Below are 22,016 nucleotides of genomic sequence, written 5' to 3'. Positions count from 1 at the left end.
CCGCCATGAGGAGCTGCACTGTAACTCCATCAACCGCCTTCCCTCCACCTCCCTGCCCATCTCCTTCCTCTCAGCTGGAGGAAGCCGCTGTCTTAGTAGTTTAGAGCTGCTTTAACAAAAAAACACCACCAGCGGGGGCTTTAAAGACTAGGAATTTACTGTCTCACAAGCCTGGAGGCTAAAAGTCCAATCAGGGTCTCGGCCCTGTCAGCTCCTTCTGCGGCCTCTCTCCCAGTTTCTGCCAGGAATCCTTGGCTCCCCTTTGCTTGTGCACAGTTTCTCACAGGCAGGCATCTGTCTCCCCTGTGCCTCCGTGTCTATTCTGCTTTTTATAAGACACCACTCAGAAGGGACTAGGTTTGGGACACACCCTATTCTGGTATGACCTCATTAACAGAAACCCCCCTCTTCCCAAAAAGGGTCACAGTCACTGGATTATCTCATGTCTTTTGGGGGAGATACAACTTAATCCACAACGGATGCACAGCCCGGCTTGCTAGGATCCAGGGCGTCTCCTCTGCATCCTAATGGCCTCCAGGCCCCATAGCTACACCTCTGCCTGGCTCCTGGCTCCCTCCTCTCAGAAGGCCCTTGGCCACACATTCAGTGAGCTACAGCCCAGAAAGCCTCTGCTCAGTGCCTCCTGCCTCACCTGCTGACCACCCCATCACACTTAGCCCAGCACACTCATGCCACCACTGTCCCCCAAAGTCATCTCAACACCTCAAGCCCAGGGCCAAGGGCCTTCCTCAGCCCTCATTGTTGTCCTCCCGCCACGCGCCCTCTCACTGCTCTGTCTCTCCTTCCTCTCCTCCCCCTGACCACTGGGTCCTCAACTTATCTTCATGGACTCACCCCTTACCCAGCAGGGACTCCTGGGACCCCCTTCAGGCAGGGCCAGCGTGAGGGGAGGCTCTTCTACAAGCTCTCAGAGTCCCCTACCCCCAATCCACACCCAAGCCTACAGCGACCCCATCACCTCTCTAGACTCCCCTCCCAAGGCCACCCCCAGCCCACCCCTCCCCTCTTCGCTCCAGGCCACAGCCCACCATCTGCAAACCAGATCCAAACACTGCCACCGCTCAGGTATCTGATGGGAATGAGCAGCACCATGGAGCACCAGGAACCCTGATACAGTGGTGAGCAAACAGCCACCACCCTGCCGTCGGAGGCTCCCATCTAATGACACTGCTGGGGCCAGGGCCACGAGGGGAAGGACAGCACAGAGGGAGTCTGGGCAAGTTGGCCTAGACTGGACATTGCAAAGGAGAACCAACCAGGGAGAGCTGGAGGCAGAGCACCGGCAGGGAACAGCACCGGGCAGGGAACAGCACGGGGCCGGGGACAGCACGGGGCCGGGGACAGCACGGGGCCGGGGACAGCACGGGGCAGGGAACAGCACGGGGCAGGGAACAGCACGGGCAGGGAACAGCACGGGGCCGGGGACAGCACGGGGCCGGGGACAGCACGGGGCCGGGGACAGCACGGGGCAGGGAACAGCACGGGGCAGGGAACAGCACGGGCAGGGAACACGATAGGCAGAGGCCTCGAGAGAGGAGAGCCTGGCATGTCCCAGACAGAAAGAAGGCCAGTGAGGCAGCGACTGGTATGGGAGAGGGCTGTCAGTGGCTGTGGGCCTGTCACAGAGAAGAGAGTTGATGCCAAGTATGAAGGCGCCTCTAGAGGGTTTTAAGCAGACAGAACCATGATCCCACCTCTACAGTAAAAAGCTCAGTGTGGCTGCTACATGAATGACAGCTGGGAGGTAGCAGACAGTCCACACAAATAGGAGGGCAGCTTAGTGGGAGCACAGGCCCCACAGCCAGACTCCCCGGGGTTCAAATTCTGGCACTGCCGCTTACTAGTTGTGTGGCACTGGGCACCTTCATCAGTAAAGCGGGGATAACTATTCCCAGCTCATGGGCCGTTGTGTGGATTCAGGGAGTCGACGCTTGGCAAACAACCACTGCAGACACCAGCCTGGAGGGCCGGCTGTCTCCCCTCCTCCCTCTGCTCTGCCCCCTCGGGTGCCCCGCTCAGGTGTCCCACTCAGCCACCCAGACAGAAATCTTAGAGCAGCCTGAGGGCAGGACCCAGCCTCAGGTTTCACAAGAGACTAGGGCCACAGCTGCTAAAGACAAAGACAGAGAGCCCTGCAGACACGCAACGCCTGCTTGCCAGGCGCCGGCTTTAGGGCCCCAACCTGGGACTCGCTCCCAGTCCCGCTGAGTCCTCAGGTGTCCTTCAGACAAGCCCCAGGGCCTCCTCCACCATCCTCCTCCACCACTGCAACCCCTGCACCGGCCGGGGGTCCTCAGCGGAGGCCTGCCCCATCTGAAGAGCGTCCCTGCACCCAACAGCTTATACTCATCACTCTCACCCACTGGGTAAGGCGGGCACCTTTAGACCAAATCCCAGGTGAAGGAAGTGCACATCGTGACCACTGCTCCCAAAGCCAGCTTCAAACACTCCTCTCCTACTCCAGAGCACTTCTGGCCCTTCCCCGATGTCTGTCCAGGCTCAGGTTTCAAACTCCTTGCTCAGGTTCTCAGGACTCATCACAATGGCGCCTCACCCCCATCTCCAGCCTCCTGTGAATTATGTTGTTGGTGAAGAATCCTGAACATACCATGGACTGCCAGAAGAACAAACAAGTCTGTCTTGGAGGAAGTACAACCAGAGTGCCCCTTAAAAGTGAGGATGGCGTGACTTCGTCTCACATACCTTGGACGTGTCAGCAGGAGACACCAGTCCCTAGAGAAGGACATCATGCTTGGTAAAGTAGAGGGTCAGCAAAAAAGAGGAAGACCCTCAATCAGATGCATTGACACAGTGGCTGCAACAATGGGCTCAAGCCCAGCAAAGATTGTGAGCACGGCGCAGGAGCGGGCAGTGTTTCGCTCTGTTGTGCATAAGGGTTGCTGTCAATCAGAACTAACTCAACCGCACCTGACAACACAACAACTTCCCTCCCTACTCCATCTCTCTCTACTCTTTTCTGGGGACTCATGCAACCCCATGTGTTACACTGTAGAGCCTACGACCATTCCAACCGCTCCATACGGTTTTCTTGGATGAAATCCTTAAGGAGCCCTGGTGAAGCACTGGTAACTGAAAGTATGGCAAACTCACCCAGCACCTCCTCAATAGAAAGACCTGGAGATGTCCTCCCATAAAGATTACAGCTTGTGGGGCGGTTCTACTCCACGGCACCTGACAACAGCAATCCTCCAGGTAGGCCCCGTCCAGGGGAAGCGAGTTCATCCTTCAGGGCCGGGTCCAGTGGCCTCTTCCAGGTGGGCCTCACTGTGCCCCCCTACAGGTCTCCCTGGCCACAGAAGAGCCATCATAGCATGGGGCACCCATGAAAACGCCTGCCTGACAACACAGGCCAGTGGCCAGCAGGGACAAGGCTAGAAGTCTCACTTGGGGCTGTTCTCCTGTGCACACCCCACACCCATCAACTCCAGCACGGGTGCTAGCAACAGAGACACCAGGCACCCTGTGGAGCTGCCTGCTGGATTAATTTTGAGAGTTGGGGTCTCCAGAGACAGGCTCTGCCAAAACAATGCAGCTGCTTTTTAAGGACTCAGGAGGAGCGCTCAGAAGCCGGGCCTACTGCCCCATCACTCAGGAAGGCTGGCTTCTCGGCCTGTCCCGGTCGGAACGCCCGGGAGCCAGAAGGGACGCAGGGGGCTCACGCTCCGACAAGGGCTGGGGGAGGCGGGCCCTGGTCGAGGCGAGCTCAGAAACGGCGAGATGGCCGTGGGGACCCCGCATTCTCCCCAGTCTGCAGCACCACGTCCAGCGCATCCCCTCCGGCCCGCTGTCCTCTCCGCCCCTCCCCGCCACGTTTCTACGCGTCCCCAACAAAACTCGCGGCGTCGGGACGCCCAAGCTTGCGTGCGCCTGGGCACGCAGCCGGGTCCCGGGCAGAAGGGGGTCCCAGGCAGGAGGGGGTCGCAGCGGGTGGGGGTCTCGGGCCGGGGGGTGTGCCGGGCCGGAGGGGGTCCCAGCGTGTGGGGATGTCGGACCGGAGGGGGGGGTCCTGGGCCAGGGGGTGTGCTGGGCCGGAGGGGTGCTGGGTCGGGGGGGGTCCCAGCGGGAGGGGGTCCCAGGCAGGAGGGGGTCCCAGGCCGGGGGGGTGCTGGGCCGGGGGGGGTCCCAGCCGAAGGGGGTCCCAGCTGAAGGGGGTCCCGGGCCGGGGAGGAGCTGGGTCGGGGGGCGTCCCAGCCGGAGGGGGTCCCGGGCCGGTTGGTGCCTCGGGCTGGGGGTCCCAGATAGAGGAGGTGGTCACCCGGGGAGGCCGCGGCCCGGGACGGCGTCCGGAGTGGGGCCCGGGAACAAAAGGAGAGTGCCGGCGGGCGGGCGGCGGGGCGGGGAGCCGGGCGTGGGGGGCCCGGGCGCCCCCGATCGCCAACCCCGCCCCGCCGCCGGGCGTCCACCGAGAGCGCGAGCGCCGGGAAGAAGAAAGAAAGGGCGCGCGGGGCGGCCAGCCAGCCCGAGCCCGCCCACCCACCTACCGGCCGAGGCTCGCTCCGGCCGCTCGCCCGCGGCTCCCCGGGCCCGCTCCGCCCGGCCCGCGCCAACCGTCGCCTCGGAGCCGCCTCCCGGGCCGCGGGGCGAGGCGGCTGGGGGCGGGGGCGGGGCGGCTGGGGGCGGGGCGGGGGGGGCGGGGCGGATGGGGGCGGGGCGGGGCGGATGGGGGCGGGGGCGGGGCGGATGGGGGCGGGGGCGGGGCGGCTGAGGGTTGGGGGCGGGGCGGCTGGGGGCGGGGCGGGGCGGCTGGGGCGGGGCGGGGAGAGTGGGGTAGGGGCGTGGTGGCTGGGGGCGGGGCGAGGCGGCCGGGGGCGGGGCCTGGGGAGGAGTGTGATGGGGACAGGGCGGGGCCTGTGAGAACCGCACGGGGACTACGGGACCGCACGAAGAACCAGGTATCCAGGGGCAGAGACCGGCTTCCCGGAGGCCGATGCGAGGGACGGGGCCTCCAAAGGAAGGATGCGGCCCGAGTGGACCTTGGTGGGGGGGTCTGAAGAGGGGCGGGCCTTCGGGACAGGATGAGGCCTCCTTGGGTGGGCCCGGTCGGGGGCGGGGCCTGCAGTGGAGGGGCGGGGCCTGCGGGGACCGGATGAGCCCTCCATAGGCGGATCCGGCTGGGGCGAGGCCTCCAGAGCGCAGGGGCGGGACTTCCGGCGCCCGCGCACCGCCCCTGGTGGGCCCTGCTCTCAGTGCGCCCGCCGACGGGCAGCCCAGTGGGCGGACACGCAGCGTTCTTCACCTTCCGTCGTGTTCATGCTCCCGGAAGCCCGGCAGCATCCGGGGGGCCTCCTAGCGGGCGCCCAGCTCGCCTGACCTTACCTGGGCGCGCGCTGTGTTAGCGGCCCTGAACCCGAAGGTGAGCCGGTCCGTCCTCGGCCCCCAGAACGCCCTGCCTCGGAAGGGCGACCCGGAGCCTGGGTCCGCACTCAGCGCCCCGCGAAGCTGCCTGCGGGTGGGCCACCTGCCCCGCGCCGCACCTGCCCCGCGCCGCACCTGCCCCCGCGCCGCACCTGCCCCCGCGCCGCACCTGCCCCCGCGCCGCACCTGCCCCCGCGCCGCACCTGCCCCCGCGCCGCACCTGCCCCGCGCCGCACCTGCCCCCGCGCCGCACCTGCCCCCGCGCCGCACCTGCCCCCGCGCCGCACCTGCCCCCGCGCCGCACCTGCCCCCGCGCCGCACCTGCCCCGCGCCGCACCTGCCCCCGCGCCGCACCTGCCCCGCGCCGCACCTGCCCCCGCGCCGCACCTGCCCCCGCGCCGCACCTGCCCCCGCGGCCCGCTCCAGGGCGTCTATCCGAGGGTGCTGGCACCATCTGCCCTCGTGGGTCAGGCCCCAGCCCTGGTCAGTCCTCCCTGGATCGCCTCCTCTGTCCCTTCCGCCCCTGACTGCTGATTGTGCTGGTCCCAGGCTACTCGATGATCAGTTTGACCATATTTCATCTGGAGAATACTTTTAAGTTAGGAGACAGGTGAAAATTGTGTTTCCACCACTCACCTCACCCCCCAGAAGCACTGGCATCTCTCAGCCTTCCAACAGGTGGGAAATCAGGGCTCCTTCTCCCGGGACTCCACCACCCCTACCGCAGACCACACACTCTGCCCTGGTGGTTCCCTATGCCAGGTTTTCTCTGCTTTCCCACATGGACTTTCCATAACACCATGTCTTCCTCCACCCCATGGAGCTTTCTGTAAGGGCCGGACACGGTGGCCAGGATTACACCATTACCTGGCCTCTACTTCAGTTGTCTGTTTCCTCAGCCATCACAATTTCTTTGGAAATTCCATTCCCATTTGCTGTTGTTAGGTGTCATAAACTCAAGTCCAACTCATAGCAATCCTGTGTAGAACAGAACGAAACACTGCCTGGTCCTTGCTGTCCTCACAATCCTTGCTATGTTTGAGCCCATTGTTGCAGCCTCTGTGCCAGTCCATCCTGTTAAGGGTCTTCCGCTTTTTTGCTGACCCTCTGCTTTACCAAGCATGCTGTCTTTCTCCAGGTACTGATCCCTCCTGATAACATGTCCAAAGTTTGTGAGACGTAGTCTCGCCATCCTAGCATCTAAGTAGCATTCTGGCTGTACTTCTTCCAAGACAGATTTGTTCATTCCGGCAGTCCATGGTATAGTCAATATTCTTCACCAACACCACAATTCAAAAGCATCAATTCTTCGGTCTTCCTTATTCATTGTGCAACTTTCGCATGCATATGAGGCAAGGGCAAATACCATGGCTTGGGTCAGGTGCACCTTAGTCATTAAAGTGACATCTTTGCTTTTGAACACTTCAAAGAGGTCTTTTGCAGCAGATTTACCCAATGCAACACATCGCTTGATTTCTTTACTGCTGCTTCCATGGGCGTTGATTGTGGATGCAAGTAAAATGAAATTCTTGACAACTTCAATATTTAGTTTATCATGGTGTTGCTTATTGGTCCAGTCGTGAGGATTTTTGTTTTCTTTATGTTGAGGTGTAATCCACACTGAAGGCTGTGGTCTTTGATCTTCATTAGTAAGTGCTTCAAAACCTCTTCACTTTCAGCAAGCAAGGTTGTGTCATCTGCATAATGCAGGTTGTTAATAGTCTTCCTCCAATCCTGATGCCTCATTCTTCGTATAGTCCAGCTTCTTGGATTATTTGCCCAATGGGTATGGTGAAAGGATACAACCCTGACGCACACCTTTTCTGACTTTAAACCATGCAGTATGTCCTTGTTCTGTCTGAATAACTGCCTCTTGGTCTCTGTACAGGTTCCTCATAAGCACAATTAAGTGTTCAGGAATTCCCATTCTTTGCAATGTTACCCATAGTTTGCTATGATCCACACAGTGGAATGCCTTTGCATAGTCAATAAAACACAGGTAACATCTTCCTGGTATTCTCCGCTTTCAGCCAAGATCCATCTGACATCAGCAATGATATCCCTCATTCCGCATCCTCTTCTGAATCTGGTTTGAATTTCTGACAGCTCCCTGTCGATGTATTGCTGCAACTGCTTTTGGATGATCTTCAGCAAAATTTTACTTGTGTGTAATATTAATGATATTGTCATGGATTGAATTGTGTCCCCCCAAAATATGTGTCAACTTCGTTAGGCCATGATTCCCAGTATTGTGTGGTTGTCCCCCATTTTGTGATTGATATAATTTTCCTGTGTGTTGTAAATCCTAATCTCTGCCTGCGGTTAATGAGGCAAGATTAGATGAGGGTGGGATGTAACTTTTGCTCAGGTCACATCTGTGATCCAATGTAAAGGGAGTTTCCCTGGGGTGTGGTCTGGACCACTTTTTATCCTACAAGATATAAAAGGAAGGGGAAGTGAGCAGAGAACTGGGGAACTCATATCAGCAAGAAAGCGGTGTCAGCAGCAGAATGAGTCCTTCGGACCCAGGGTTCCCGTCTGGAGAAGCTCCAAGACCAAGGGAAGATTGGTAACAAGCACCTCCCTCCAGAGCGGAGAGAAAGTCTTCCCCTAGAGCTGACATCCTGAATTCGGACTTCTAGCCTACTAGACTGTGAGAGAATAAACTTGTTTGTTAAAGCCATCCACTTGTGATATTTTTGTTATACCAGCACTAGGTGACTAAGACAAATATTGTTCAATAATTTCCACATTCTGTTGGATCACCTTTCTTTGGAATGGACACAAATATGGATCTCTTCCAGTTGGTGGGCCAGCTAGCTGTCTTCCAAATTTCTTGGCATAGGCGAGTGAGCACTTGCAGCATTGCATCTGTTTGTTGAAACACATCAGTTGTTATTTCGACAGTTTCTGGAACCTTATTTTTCACTGGAAACCCTGGTGGTGTAGTGGTTAAGTGCTACAGCTGCTAACCAAAAGGTTGGCAGTTTGAATCCACCAGGAGCTCCTTGGAAACTCTATGGGGCAGTTCTGCTCTGTCCTATAGGGCGGCTGTGAGTCAGCACCTACTCCGTAGCAACGGGTTTGGTTTTTGGTTTTTCACCAATGTTTTCAGTGCAGCTTGGACTTCTTGCTTCCAGACCATCAATTCTTGATCGTATGCTACCTCCTGAAATGATTGAACATGGACCAATTCTTTTTCATACAGCAGCTCTGTATTCCTTCCATCTTCTTTGGATGCTTCCTGTGTCGCTCAGTATTTTGTCCATAAAATAAACAACCAAACCAAACCCGCTGCTGTTGAGTCAGTTCCGACTCATAGCAGCCCTATAGCATTTTGCCCATAGAATCCTTCCATATTGCCACTCGAGGCCTGAATTTTTTCTTCAGTTCTTTCAGCTTGGAAAATGCCAAGCATGTTCTTCCCTTTCAGTTTTCTAACTCCAGGTCTTTGCACATATTATTATAATACTTTCTGTTGTCTTCTCAAGCCACCCTTTGAAATCTTTTGTTCAACTCCTTTACTTCGTTTCTTCCATTTGCTTTAGCTACTCTGTGTTCAAGGGCAAGTTTCAAAGTCTCTTCTGACATACATTTTGGTCTTTCCTTTCCTTTTTTTGTAATTACTTTTTGCTTTCTTCATATGTGATGTCCTTGATGTCATTCCACAACTCGTCTGGTCTTCATTCATTAGTGTTCAGTGCATCAAATCTGTTCTTGAGATGGTCTCTAAATTCAGTTGGGATATACTCAAGGTCATACTTTGGTTCTCGTGGACTTGTTCTAATTCTCTTCAGCTTCAACTTGAACTTGCATAGGAGCAATTGACGGTCTACTCCTCAGTCAGCCCCTGGCGTTGTTCTGACTGATGATATAGAGCTTTTGCATTGTCTCTTTCCACAGATGTAGTCTATTTGATTCCTGTGTATTCTCTCTGGCAATTTATGTTGTTGAAAAAAGGTATTTGCAATGAAGAAGTAGTTGGTCTTGCGAAATCATATCATGCAATCTCCAGCATTGTTTCTATCACCAAGGCCGTATTTTCTGTAAAAAAAATAATAATAATTTTTTTTTATAGGCCGTATTTTCTATCTACCGATCCTTCTTTGTTTCCAACTTTCACATTCCAATACTAGTAATTATGAATACGTCTTTATTGCATGTTTGATCAATTTCAGACTGCAGAAGGTGGTAAAAAAAATTTCAATTTTTCATCTTTGGCATTAGTGGTTGGTGTGTAAATTTGAATAATTCCCATTTAGTTACAGTGAAAGGCCTGAAACTTTTCAGGAAACAGGGTCCACTGGGCATTTTACTATAAAATCTACAAGTGGCAAAAGCCAAATCCAGGAATCCTGACTAACTGGACCCTGACTTTTATAATTATGCAGACAACACCCAAACCTGGCTAGAGCCTAGTTGTGTATTAAATCTTCCTAACAAATCTGCCAGCAATAACATTTCAAGGCCCTCCACTGATTGTATAAAAGTCCGAGAATCTAATTATGCTTCATATTCCCACCAAAAAAACAGAGCTGTTGCCTTCGAGCCGACTCTGACTCCGGGCGACCCCTGAGCGTCATAGTAGAGCTGAGCTCCGCAGGGCTTTCTTGGCTGGAGTTTGACAGAAGCAGATCACCAGGCCTTACTTTTGTGGCACTGCTGGATGGATTTGAACTGCCAACCTCCCGGTTAGTAGCCAAGAACAAAGAGTTTATGCCACCTAGAGAGCTTTCATATTGCCACCTTGCTCCCAAAATGACAGCAAATGCCAGCTTCTTAAGTACTTGGCTTTTTGTCAGGACATGTCTTCTACTTGAAAATGAAATGCTCGAAACTGCTGTGGAATGTGAACCCAGCGTTGGTAGGTCCGACTGGCTATTTCTGTGCTGAGCAGAGAGCAGGGGGCAGGTTTTTTGTTTTTTTTTTAATAATTTTTATTGAGCTTTAAGTGAACGTTTACAAATCAAGTCAGTCTGTCATGTATAAGCTTATATACACCTTACTCCATACTCCCACTTACTCTCCCCCAATGAGTCAGCCCTTCCAGTCTCTCCTTTCGTGACAATTTTGCCAGTTTCTAACCCTCTCTACTCTCCTATCTCCCCTCCAGACAAGAGGTACCAACACAGTCTCAAGTGTCCACCTGATACAAGTAGTTCACTCTTCATCAGCATCTCTCTCCTACCCATTGTCCAGTCCCTTTCATGTCTGATGAGTTGTCTTCGGGGATGGTTCCTGTCCTGTGCCAACAGAAGGTTTGGGGACCATGACCGCCAGGATTCCTCCAGTCTCAGTCAGACCATTAAGTCTGGTCTTTTTATGAGAATCTGGGGTCTGCATCCCACTATTCTCCTTCTCCCTCAGGGGTTCTCCATTGTGCTCCCTGTCAGGGCAGTCATCGATTGTGGCCGGGCACCAACTAGTTCTGGTTTCAGGATGATGTAGGTCTCTGGTTCATGTGGCCCTTTCTGTCTCTTGGGCTCATAGTTATCGTGTGACCTTGGTGTTCTTCATTCTCCTTTGATCCAGGTGGGTTGAGACCAATTGATGCATCTTAGATGGCCGCTCGTTAGCATTTAAGACCAGGGGGGCAGTTTTGAGGCACTGGGGGCCAACTGTCTACAAAGGACCAAGCCCACCAGAAAGGGGATATGGATGGGTGGGTGGGAGGCACCCTGCCTGGTCTGAGACCCCTGCTTCCTTTCTGGTTGCCCCCTTGTGCCTGCCCCTGCCTCGCCTGCAGTTCTGCGTTTCTCGAGCGTCTGTCTCAACCACTGTTACGGATCGGATTCAGTCCCCCCAAAATTTATGTCAAAGTCCTAATCCTGGTACCTTTGAAGGCGACTCTGTTTGGAAATAGGGTCTTTGAAGATGCCATCAATTAGGTGAACATGAGGTCACACTGGGCAGAGTGGGTCCTATAAAGAAGAGACACAGAGACAGAGGAAAGATGCCAAGTGAAGCTGCAGCTGCAGCCCAGGAACGCCGGGAGCCGCCAGGAGCCAGGAGAGTGGCAGGAGCAGTCTCCCTCAGAGCCTCAGAGGGAGCCGACACGGCCGACGCCGGGAGCCGCCAGGAGCCAGGAGAGTGGCAGGAGCAGTCTCCCTCAGAGCCTCAGAAGGAGCCAACACGGCCGACGCCCTGGTCTCGGACTCCTCGCCGCATCCTGGGCCATGAGACAGGAGATCTCTGTCAGGGTGGTATTTTGTTACGGTGCCCAGGAAGGCAGCCCCAGGAAACAAATTCTACCCTTTAGACTGGGATCCCTTTTTCACCCTCTTGTTTTCTTTCTCCAAGGCTAGATCTCTGCCTCTTCCTTCTTGTGCTTGGCTCCTTGTCTCCTGCCTTCTTTCCCTTCTAAACAAGCCCGGACTGCGTGTCCATTCTCCCAAAGCTGCCATCCACTCCCTCCCATCCAGTTCCCTGGAGACTCTGTGCACCGCCCCCTCTTGTTTTCTTCTCTTTTGAGTGTGCCTCCTTCCTTTGTGAGGGACTTGAAAAATACTTCTCTCCCCTCCCTCCTTCTTTCCCTCCCCTCTCTCTCCCCTACCCCTCTCTTTCTCCCCCTCCCTCCTTCTTTCCTCCCTCCTTCCCTCCTCCCTTCCCTTTTCTCTCCCTCCCCCTTCTCTCCTTTCCCCCTCCCTCTCTCTTCTCCCTCTCTCCCTCACTATTCTTCTCTCCCTTTCCCTCCTTTCTCTCTCTTTTTCCCTTCTCTGTCCCTCCCTCCTCCTCCCTCTCCCCCTTCACCCCTCTCCCTCTCCGCCTCTCTCCACTCCCTCTCTCCTCTCCACCCCAGTGTCCCCCTCCACTTCTTTCTCTACCTTCCTCTGGCCTCCCTTGCCCCCTCCCTCCCGCCACCTCCCCTTTTGCTGGCAGCTCTTGGTTGGGTCTTGTCCTATCAATGCAGGTCCCAGGGGGAAACAGCACCCTCTCCAATGGGGTAACTTGAAGACAGCCCAGTAAAGCTCTTGTTTAGGAGCACATGGCCTGGGGGTGGGAAACCACAGGGGCCATGTGGCCCCCAGGGGTAGTGACAGTGGGGAAGGGACCTCTAGCACCTCCAGGGTTGCAGAAAAGGGGGGAGGAGTGGTGATAAGGACCCAGAGAGGGGGCTGTCAGAGACAGCTGCCTACCAGGAATTGTGATGACCCCCAGAGAGGGAGTGGGGAAATAGGCCCCACCTCTCTCCTTCCACCTGCTCGCCCCTGCCTGTGTCCTGGTGGGACCTTCCTGGAGGCACAGGTGCCACCGGCAACAGCTGTGCAAGGCAGCCCCCCAGGGCGCCTGGAGGAAAGAGGAGGGTAAAGGCCAGGTCTCAGGGACAGAAAGGGACATCTGCCTAAGTCTCTCTGCCTTTCCCTTCTCCACTCTTTCCTGGTGTCCTGGTCTGGTTTCTCTAGAGGAGCAAACCCAGTAAAATGTACATGTTAATATATAGAGAGAGATTGATTTCAATTGTGGAGGCTGGAAAGTCCCAGATCCGTGGGTCAGGCAGCAGGCTGGAGGCCGCTGCTGGCTCACAGGGCTGCAGGGGCTGGAGATTCTACAATCTGCAGGTCAGGCAGGAGGCTGGAGACTTCTGGAAGCTTAGGTCCCAGGAACCGGAGGTCAGGCAATGAGAGGCCTGCAGGATCAAGAGAGAGAGCTTTGCCAGAACATCCATTTACATACTGGAGGCAGGCCCCACCCCCAAGGAATCTCCCCTTTCAACTGGTTGGCTGATCAGATCAGATGACATCATGGAGGGTGATTACATCATATTACATTATGGAGGAGCGCCCAGTCCGGCCTCTGCCGCAGCACTGACAATCACAGCCCAGCCAAGTTGACACATAACATTAACCATCACACCTGGCCTCTGTGTGGAGAAGTCACATGTGGGTGACTGAGCCTGGGGGAGAGGGCTTGGCACCAGCTAGTAGGGGCGTCAGGCTGTGGCGGCGGAGGGTTACACACTAATCCATCTGTGTTGTGGAATCGGAGGATGCAGAGGGGCCTTTGGGGCTCCGGCTGATCGGGGATCGTAAGCAGCTGCATTCTCAGATGACCCTGTGCCCCACAGACCTGGGGCCTCTGAAGGGACAGGTGTGTAAGATGGAGAAACAGCCAGTGTTGAGCCTGGCAAGAGGCGGGAAGAGAAGCCTGAGTCCTGGTTCTGAAAAGCTGTTGTTGGCCAGCGTCAAGTCACCCCTGGCTCATGGCGACCCCATGTGTGTCAGAGTAGAACTGTGCTCCCTAGGGTTTTCAGCGGCTGGTTTTTTGGAGACGGATCACCATGTCTTTCTTCCAAGGCGCCTCTGGGTGGACCTGAACCTCCAACCTTCAGTTAGCAGCCCAGCACTTTAACCGTTTGTGCCACCCGGGACTCCCCTGAAAACTAAGCAATTAAGTAAAATAAGCCTGTGAGGCTAGGCCATGCTCATGCAACAACCCCAAATCTTGGTGTTCTGCACCAACAGAGGTTGGTTTCTCACACTGTTGTTCACCCCAGCCCACAGGGGCTCTGTCCCACCTCGTCCAGGGGCCAGCCTGGCGGGTGGCCTCTGCGCAGAGCAGCTAGAGGCCAGAGTGCCTGCCCAGCAGCCACCCCGCACCCCGTCCATCTCTTGTCTGCACTTAGTCCCCACATGGGCTGCGTGACCCGCCACAGGCCTGGCGCTGAGCTCTGAGCCTTCTATGGCTTGTCCTGGAGGCTCAGAGAATCAGCCATTGAGGACACTCATGGGGCCACCAGGAGTCGAGGTCGACTCAATGGCAGCCTCATCTCCAACAAGCGCTGCCGTGCGGACCCAGAAGGTTCTGGCCCTGCCCGTGTCCAGACCATAATGAAGCAGGCACCGCACAGTGTGGGTCGTGTGGGTCCCAGTGTCCAGTGCCCAGTACTAGCCTAGGCTCAGGACTAAAGACAAGCAGTACGCCCCCGCCCACCCTCCCTCCCTGCAGAGGGTGCTGAAAAGGGAGGTGGCTCCCTTCAGCCCTCACATGCCCCGTGTCACCTTGCACAAGGCCAGGAGCCGTGACAGCCATCACCAACCACCCTTCCTGGCCTCAGGCCACATCTGCCTTCACTTTCACCGCACGGAGGTTGAAGTGTGAGCTTCTAGGGCACTCAGCCCAGCCAACTGGGGCCAGGACCAACCCTTTCTAGAAAGATCATCAGGATGAGGCTCAGGTACTCGCTTCCCAACCTACGGGAGACAACATGGCCGCCCTGCTGGAGCAGGCGGAGGTGTTTGACTGTGAGGTGGCCTCAGGGTCACTACAGCTCTCGCTGGTGGTCTTCAGGGCAAGGCACAGGGAGAAGGCGGGGTGCTGGGAGAGCAGGGGGTCGCTGTGTTCAAGGAGCCGGGGCACTTGCAAGCCTGGTGAGCTGATACCTACCACGGGCAGAACTGCCAGAGGTAGTACTGCAGGAGGACCCGAAAACCCGTCACGTGAGCATGTTCCTGGGGGGCCCAGATGACACCCCTTCCCCAAAACAGGAAGTAGGGGACACGTAGGCCCGGTTTGCCTGGTACCGGCGCAGCATATGCCTGTGCTCAGTGGTCGGTCGTTCTTTACATTTAAATTATTAATGGATGTCCTTATTAGTTGCTGTCAAGTTGATTCCAACTCATGGCACTCCATGCATGGAGAATAGAACTAACACAGGTTTTCAAGTCTGTGACCTTTCGGAAGCAGGTGGCCAGGCCTGTCTTCTGAGGCACGTCTGGATAGGTTCGAACAGCCAACCTTTCGGCTAGTAGTTGAGTGCTTAACTGTTTGCATTACCCAGGGATCTATTAGTGGAGAGAGAGAGAGGTGATTAGATAGATAAACAAAGATAGATAGATAATAAATGTTGCTGTTAGGTGCCGTCGAGTTGGTTCCGACTCATAGAGACCCTACGCACAACAAAACGAAGCACCGCCCGGCCCTGCGCCGTCCTCACAATCATTGTTATGCTTGAGCCCATTGTTGCAGCCACTGTGTCAATCCACCTCGTTGAGGGTCTTCCTCTTTTCTGCTGACCCTGTACTCCGCCAAACATGATTTCCTTCTCCAGAGACTGATCCCTCCTGACAACATGTCCAAAGTATGTAAGACGCGCTCTCGCCATCCTTGCTTCCAAGTAGCGTTCTGGTTGTACTTCTTCCAAGACAGATTTATTCATTCTTCTGGCAATCCATGGTACATTCAGTATTCTTTGCCAACACCACAATTCAAAGTCATCGATATATATAATAATACAAAAAATGATAGATAGATGAATAGATGATAAGTAGATGATAGATAGACAGACAGACAGAGAGACAGACGGACAGATAGATATTGGTGCTGTCAAGTCAATCCCAACTCATGGCAACCTTATGTACAACAGAACGAAACAGTCTCACGATCGTCGCATGTTTGAGTCCATCGTTGCAGCTATTAGCCCAATCTGTCTCACCCAGGGTCTCCCTTGCCCTCACTGGCCCTCTATTTCACCAAACACGATGTCCTTTTCCAGCAAGTGATGACATGTCCAAAACAAGTGGGTCGGACAATGTTCTGTGTGGCCCATAAGGTTTTCATTGACTAATTTTCAGAAGATGGTCACTAGGCCTTTCTTCCTAGTCTGTCTTAGTCTGGAAGAGCCACTAAAACCTGTCCACCATGGGTGACCTTGCTGGTATTTGAAATACCGTTGTCATAGTTTCCAGCATCACGGCAACATGAAAGCCACCACAGTGCAACAAATTCACAGACCAAAAAAAAAAGCAAACCTGTTGCCGTGGAGTTGATTCTCACTCATAGCAACCCTATAGGACAGAGTAGAACTGCCCTGTAGGATTTCCAAGGAACGGCTAGTGGATTCGAACTGCCGACCTTTTGGTTAGCAGCCAAGCTCTTAAGCACCAGTCCACCAGGGCCCTAAGCGGTCACCTCAGCATGACGCAGTGTTCTAGGTGAGGCTGTCCTGCAGGCTGAGGCTGCAGGGCAGGTGGTGGCAGGCCATGGCTCCCTGGTAGCAGGGGGATGATGGGGTCCCAGTTAGGAGAAGCTGGGTGGGTACCCACACTTCTGTCAGGGGAAAGGGGGGCAGAGGTGCTGGCATGAGCAGCCAGGCCAGAGAGGTCTGTGGCGATGGTGTCCCTGGGGTGAATTAGATGGGTGTTCACGAGGTGCTAACCATTCTCCAGGACTGAAAACAAGGAGATGTGGTCAGAGCAGGCTGCCGGCAGCCGCCCTGGAGGAAAGGCTGGTCCCTGGTGCTCTGTAATGAAAATACCACAAGCCAAGGGCTTTAAAGAGCAGACACCTTTGTTTTCTCAGGGTTCAGGAGGCTAGAAGTACGAATTCAGGGCTCTGGCTCTAAGGGAAGGCTCTTTGTCAGCTCTGAGGGAAGATTCTCTGTGGGCTCTGGGGGAAGGCTCTCTGTGGGCTCTGGGGGAAGGCTCTCTGTGGGCTCTGGGGGAGGGCTCTCTGTGGAATCTGGGGAATGGCCCTTGTCCCAGCTTCCCTAGCTCTGGCTTTGTTGTTCCTTGGCAGCTCTGGCTTTGCTGGTTTCTTGGCAAGCGCCATGCAGCATCCATCTTCCCCCCATTTGTGCTTGCTTGTCTCTGCCTTGTCTGCTCCTTTTATGTCTCGGGAATGATCAGGTTTAAGACACCCCCCACACTGATATGGCCTCATTAACATAAGAAAGAAAGCCCTCTTCCCAAATGGGATCACAGCCACAGGTACAGACCTAGGACTCCAACACGTATGTCAAGGACACAGTTCACTCCATGACAGGGGCCTGCAGCCATTTGCCGGGGTCACTGGGCCCTGGGCAGGGGCAGTGTCCTTTGGTTCCAGAGTTTGCACCGACCCTGGCCCCAGGATAACCCAGGCCCCTCCTGTCCTCTGGGAGCTAGCTGCGGGCTCAGAGATGGAGCTTAGCCAAGGGCATTGGTGGGCCTGCCCAGCCGCCTGGGGTTGTTTCCGTGCCTGGTGTGAGTTTGAGTGGGTGCTCTATGCAGCAGGAGCCCTGGTGGCACAGTGGTTAAACCGCTCAGCTGCTAAAAATGTTGGAGGTTTGAATCCACCAGCCGCTCTGTAGGAGAAAGATGTGGCAGCCTTGGAAACCCTATGGGACAGTTTCACTCTGTTCTATAGGGTCGCTATTAGTTGGAATCAACTCCATGGCATCGGGTTTGGTTTTGGTTTTTGCTCTACGCGGCAGTGGGCAGGACCCTCCCAGCATCTCCTGGCCCAGGCAGTCCAGTTCCTACGTGGGGAAGGGCCCGGTAGCAGTCCCTGACACATCTCCACCTGGCAAAAGTCGTCCGCCAGAAGGAGCCACAAAGGAGGTGCTGTGATGGGGTTTTGGCAGGAACAGCCCGTGGGCTGACTCAGCATTTCTCCTGGCCTCACTGTTTCTGTGTCATGTCCCAAATTTGCTTCCTGCTTGGTCCAGAAATTCTGTAATTTACTTAATGCCTTGTTGAAAAAAAAAGAAAAGAAAAATCCTTTGTAGAGGGGGCAGTGGTGGTTCAGTCGGTAGAATTCTTACCTTCCATGCGGGAGACCCGGGTTCAATGCCCGACCAACACACCGCATGTGCAGCCGCGGTCTGTCAGTGGAAGCCTGTGTTTCGCTGTGATGCTGAGCAGGTGTTAGTGGAGTTTCCAGACTAAGATGGACTAGGAAGAAAGGCCTGGCAATCTACTTCCAAAAATCAGCCAAGGAAAACCCTATAGATCACACAGTCCAATCCTATCGTGCATGGGGTCGCCATGAGTTAGGGGCTGAGGAGTCAGCAGCTAAGAACAACAACTAACCAGACCTCTCAATGCTCTCATGCCCTTTCTGTCATCATCTCAGCAACACTTCAGAAAAGACCAAAACACAATTGGCATAACAAAATGTATTACGATCTGCATTCCACTTTGTTGAGAGGCGCCTGGAGCAAGCAGCCATCTAAGATGTACAAATTGGTCTCAAACCACCCGGAGCAAAGGAGAATGAAGAACACCAAAGACACAAGGTACTTATGAACCCAAGAGACAGAAAGGGCCACATAAACCAGAGACTCCATCAACCTGAGACCCGAAGAACTAGATGGTACCCGGCTACCACCGATCACTGCCCAGACAGGGAACACAACAGAGAATCCCTGATGGAGCAGGAGAGCAGTGGGATGCAGACCCCAAATTCTCATAAAAAGACCAGGCTTAATGGTCTGACTGAGACCAGAGGGACTGTGACAGTCATGGTCCCCGGACCCTTTGATAGCCCAGGATTGGAACCATTCCTGAAATCAACTCTACAGACAGGAATTGTCCTGAACTATAAGATAGACAATGATGCTGGTGAGGAGTGAACCTTGTGGCTCAAGTAGACACATGAGACTATGTGCGCCACTCCTGTCTGGTGGTGAGATGAGAAGGAAGAGGGGGACAGGAGCTGGTTGAATGGGCACCGGCAATACAGGGTGGACAGGAGGAGTGTGCTGTCACATTAAGGAGAGAGCAGCTGGGAGTGCACAGCGGGGTGTGTATGCCTTTTTGTATGAAAGACTGACTTGATTTGTAAACTTTCACCTAAAGCACGATAAATAAATTAAAAAAAAGAAAAGAACAAAACAAACCAAAAATATTTCTGCTGAAGGAACTAGCATGGATTCCCTTTTCTGCACCTAAGATCCCTGCCAACTCTGAGTCGGAAACTGCACCACCCCCACCTTCTTTGCCATGAGACCAGAAAAGCTGGATGGTGCCAGGCTACCATTTCTGAACATTTTGATCAAAGGTTCTGTAGAAAAATCCTGACCAAAGGGGGGGAAATGAACAACAGAACTTCAAATTCTCCTGGAATCTAGACTTTCTGGAGGCATGGAGGCTGGATGAACCTCTGAAACTATTGCCCTGAGGTAATCTTTAAACCTTAAACCAAAAATATCCCCTGAAGTCTTCTTTAAACCAAACAATGTCTTGCTGCTGTTAAGTGCTTTTGGGTCAGTTCAGACTCAGAGCAACCTTATGCACAACAGAACAAAACACTGCCCGGTCCTGCGCCGTCCTCACAATTGTCGCTATGCTTGAGCCCATTGTTGCAGCCACTGTGTCAATCCATTTCGTTGAAGGTCTTCCTCTTTTCTGCTGACCCTCAAATTTACCAAGTATGATGTCCTTCTCCAGAGACTGATCCCTCCTGATAACATGTCCGAAGTACATGAGACAAAATCTTGCCATCCTTTCCTCTAAGGAGCATTCTGGCCGCACTTCTTCCAAGACAGACCTGTTAGTTCTTTTGGCAGTCCATGGTATATTCAATATTCTTCACCAACACCACAATTCAAAGGCGTCGATTCTTCTTCGGTCTTCCTTATTCATTGTCCGGCTTTCACATGCATATGAGGCAATTGAAAATACCATGGCTTGGGTCAGGCGCACCTTAGTCAAGGTGACATCTCTGCTTTTCAACACTTTAAAAAGATCTTTTGCAGTCTATTTGCCCAATGAAATGCATCTTTTGATTTCTTGACTGCTGCTTCCATGGCTGTTGATTGTGGATCCAAGTAAAGTGAAATTCTTAACTCCAATCTTTTCTCCGTTTATCATGATGTTGCTCATGGGTCCAGTTGTGAGGATTGTTGTTTTCTTTATGTTGAGGTGCAATCCATACTGAAGGCTGTGGTCTTTGATCTTCATTAGTAAGTGCTTCAAATCCTTTTCACTTTCAGCAAGCAAGGTTGTGTCATCTGCATAACGCAGGTTGTTAATGAGTCTTCCTCCAATCCTGATGCCCCATTCTTCATATAGTCCAGCTTCTCAGATTATTTGTTCAGCATACAGATTGAATAGGTATGGTGAAGAGATACAACCCTGATGCGCACCTTTCCTGACTTTAAACCATGCAGAACCAGGGATATCATTGTTGATGTCAAATGGATACTGGCTGAAAAGGGAGAATACCAGAAAGATGTTTACCTGTGTTTTATTGACTATGCAAAGGTATTCGACTGTGTGGATCATGACGAATTTGGATAACATTGTAGAATGGGAATTCCAGAACACTTAATTGTGCTCATGAGGAAACCAAACAATAGTTTAGCTTAAATGTAAAGAATGTCCACCTTGAGCATTGTGCTTTTTTAAGAAGTATCTGTATGGGATCCAGCTGACAATAGCAACTTGAAAGATTAGATGGGGCAGTGAGTTTATGTTAATGATGGAGGAACAACTCAGAAAATGAGGGTGAGAATGGTTGCACAACTCAAAGAATTTAATCAACGTCACTGAATTGTTCATGGAGAAACTGTTTGAATTGGTGTATGTTCTGCCATGTATATTCTCAACAACAAAAACAAATAAATTACAAAAAGAAAAGAAAATGCACCCCAGGGACCTCTTCTGTCCCTGGGTAAACCCCATGTTCCCTTTATTCAAATGTCATGTGACTGCCCTCTAGCTACCAATTCCAGGTGCAGAGTGCTGGGTTACCTATGCTCCTGGGACCTACCAGCTGGGTGACACCATGTGACCAATTCCCTGCTTGTACCTACAAGACGCCCCAGTACACTACTCCACAGCAGCAAATGTTGACCCTCCCATGGCCCCCACATTGATCACACACCAGTTGGTCACAAGTCTTCCATTGCTTTCCTCCTATATTTATCAGAAGGGACATGACAGAGGCTGCTCACACACACCTGCAGGTCTGTGAAGCTGGGGTCTCCGGGTGTGTGGGCTGCAGACATATCCTTCCTGAGTCAGCCCTCAGCTTTCCATCCTACGCATCCTTGGGGGGAGACGATGGGCACAGATCCAGAGCCAGGCTTCCGAGCTCAGATCCTGATCCTGTGCCTTATTAGCGGCTGAGCCCTGGGCTAAGTACTTAAGCTCTGTGTGCCTCAGTTTTCTCATCTGTAAAACGGGGGTGGTGACAGGACCCCTTAGTCACAGGTGATGATTTAAAATGCTCACAACAGGGCCTGGCACACAGTGCTATGCAGGGTGAGCTTCTGTTGTTATTTTTCTTGCCCAGGACAGGACACTTGTCAAAGTCATAGCTAGTGAGTGGCAGGGCTGGGACCTAAACTCAGATTTGTCCCAAAGCCCACACTGTTGCCTATTGAATGAATTCCTTACTCTCTCCCAGGACACAGGCTGCGCCTTGGCAGATTCAAGCCTGGAAACCAGGACAAAGCCCCGTGCCGGCTCTTTCCTGGGTGGGCTGAGCTCACGGCATTGGCCCATCTAGTTCATTTTGTCAGCTTCGTGAGCAGGAATTAACTTAAAACAGAGAGGGAGCAAGGCTCACTGGGGGTTTTCACAGGTGATACGGATTCAACTGTGTCTCCAAAAATATGTGCCAGAATCCTAACCCCAGACCCCTGGGTGGGATCCTCTTTGGAAACAGTTCTCTTTTGCTGTGTAAATAAGGTCATACCAGTATGGGGTGTGTCCTAAACCTAACTAATCCCTTCTGAGTTACAAGAAGACCAGGTTAGACCCAGACAGGCATGGGAGAAGACATGCCACAGGAGGACCGTCTACGTGCCAAGGAAACAAGAATGCCGGGGCTACTGACGGGGCTGGAACCCACACCTGGGTCTCACCTTCCGGCCTCCAGGGCTGTGAGACCATAATCTGCTCTGTAATGTCACC

The 22,016-nt window shown here is 53.7% G+C and overlaps 1 protein-coding gene across 4 annotated transcripts in view; it reads right to left on the bottom strand.

The window, feature by feature from the left end:
• Positions 1 to 4,579, bottom strand: part of RGS12 (regulator of G protein signaling 12) — a 162,448-nt gene extending 157,869 nt beyond the window's left edge. For 2 of the 4 annotated variants that reach the window (XM_064286175.1, XM_064286178.1), the window contains exon 1: positions 4,524 to 4,569. The gene's annotated coding sequence lies outside the window, so the exon portion shown is untranslated. Of the gene's footprint in view, positions 1 to 4,523 lie in introns of all 4 variants that reach the window. The other 2 variants (XM_064286176.1, XM_064286177.1) reach the window with 2 other exon arrangements.
• Between the last annotated feature and the right edge of the window lie 17,437 nt (positions 4,580 to 22,016).

The sequence above is a fragment of the Loxodonta africana genome, chromosome 5 (assembly GCF_030014295.1).
Source record: "Loxodonta africana isolate mLoxAfr1 chromosome 5, mLoxAfr1.hap2, whole genome shotgun sequence".
Lineage (NCBI taxonomy): Eukaryota > Metazoa > Chordata > Mammalia > Proboscidea > Elephantidae > Loxodonta > Loxodonta africana.
Note: the sequence above shows the minus strand (reverse complement) of the source record. Positions and strands in the feature narration are given on the sequence as shown.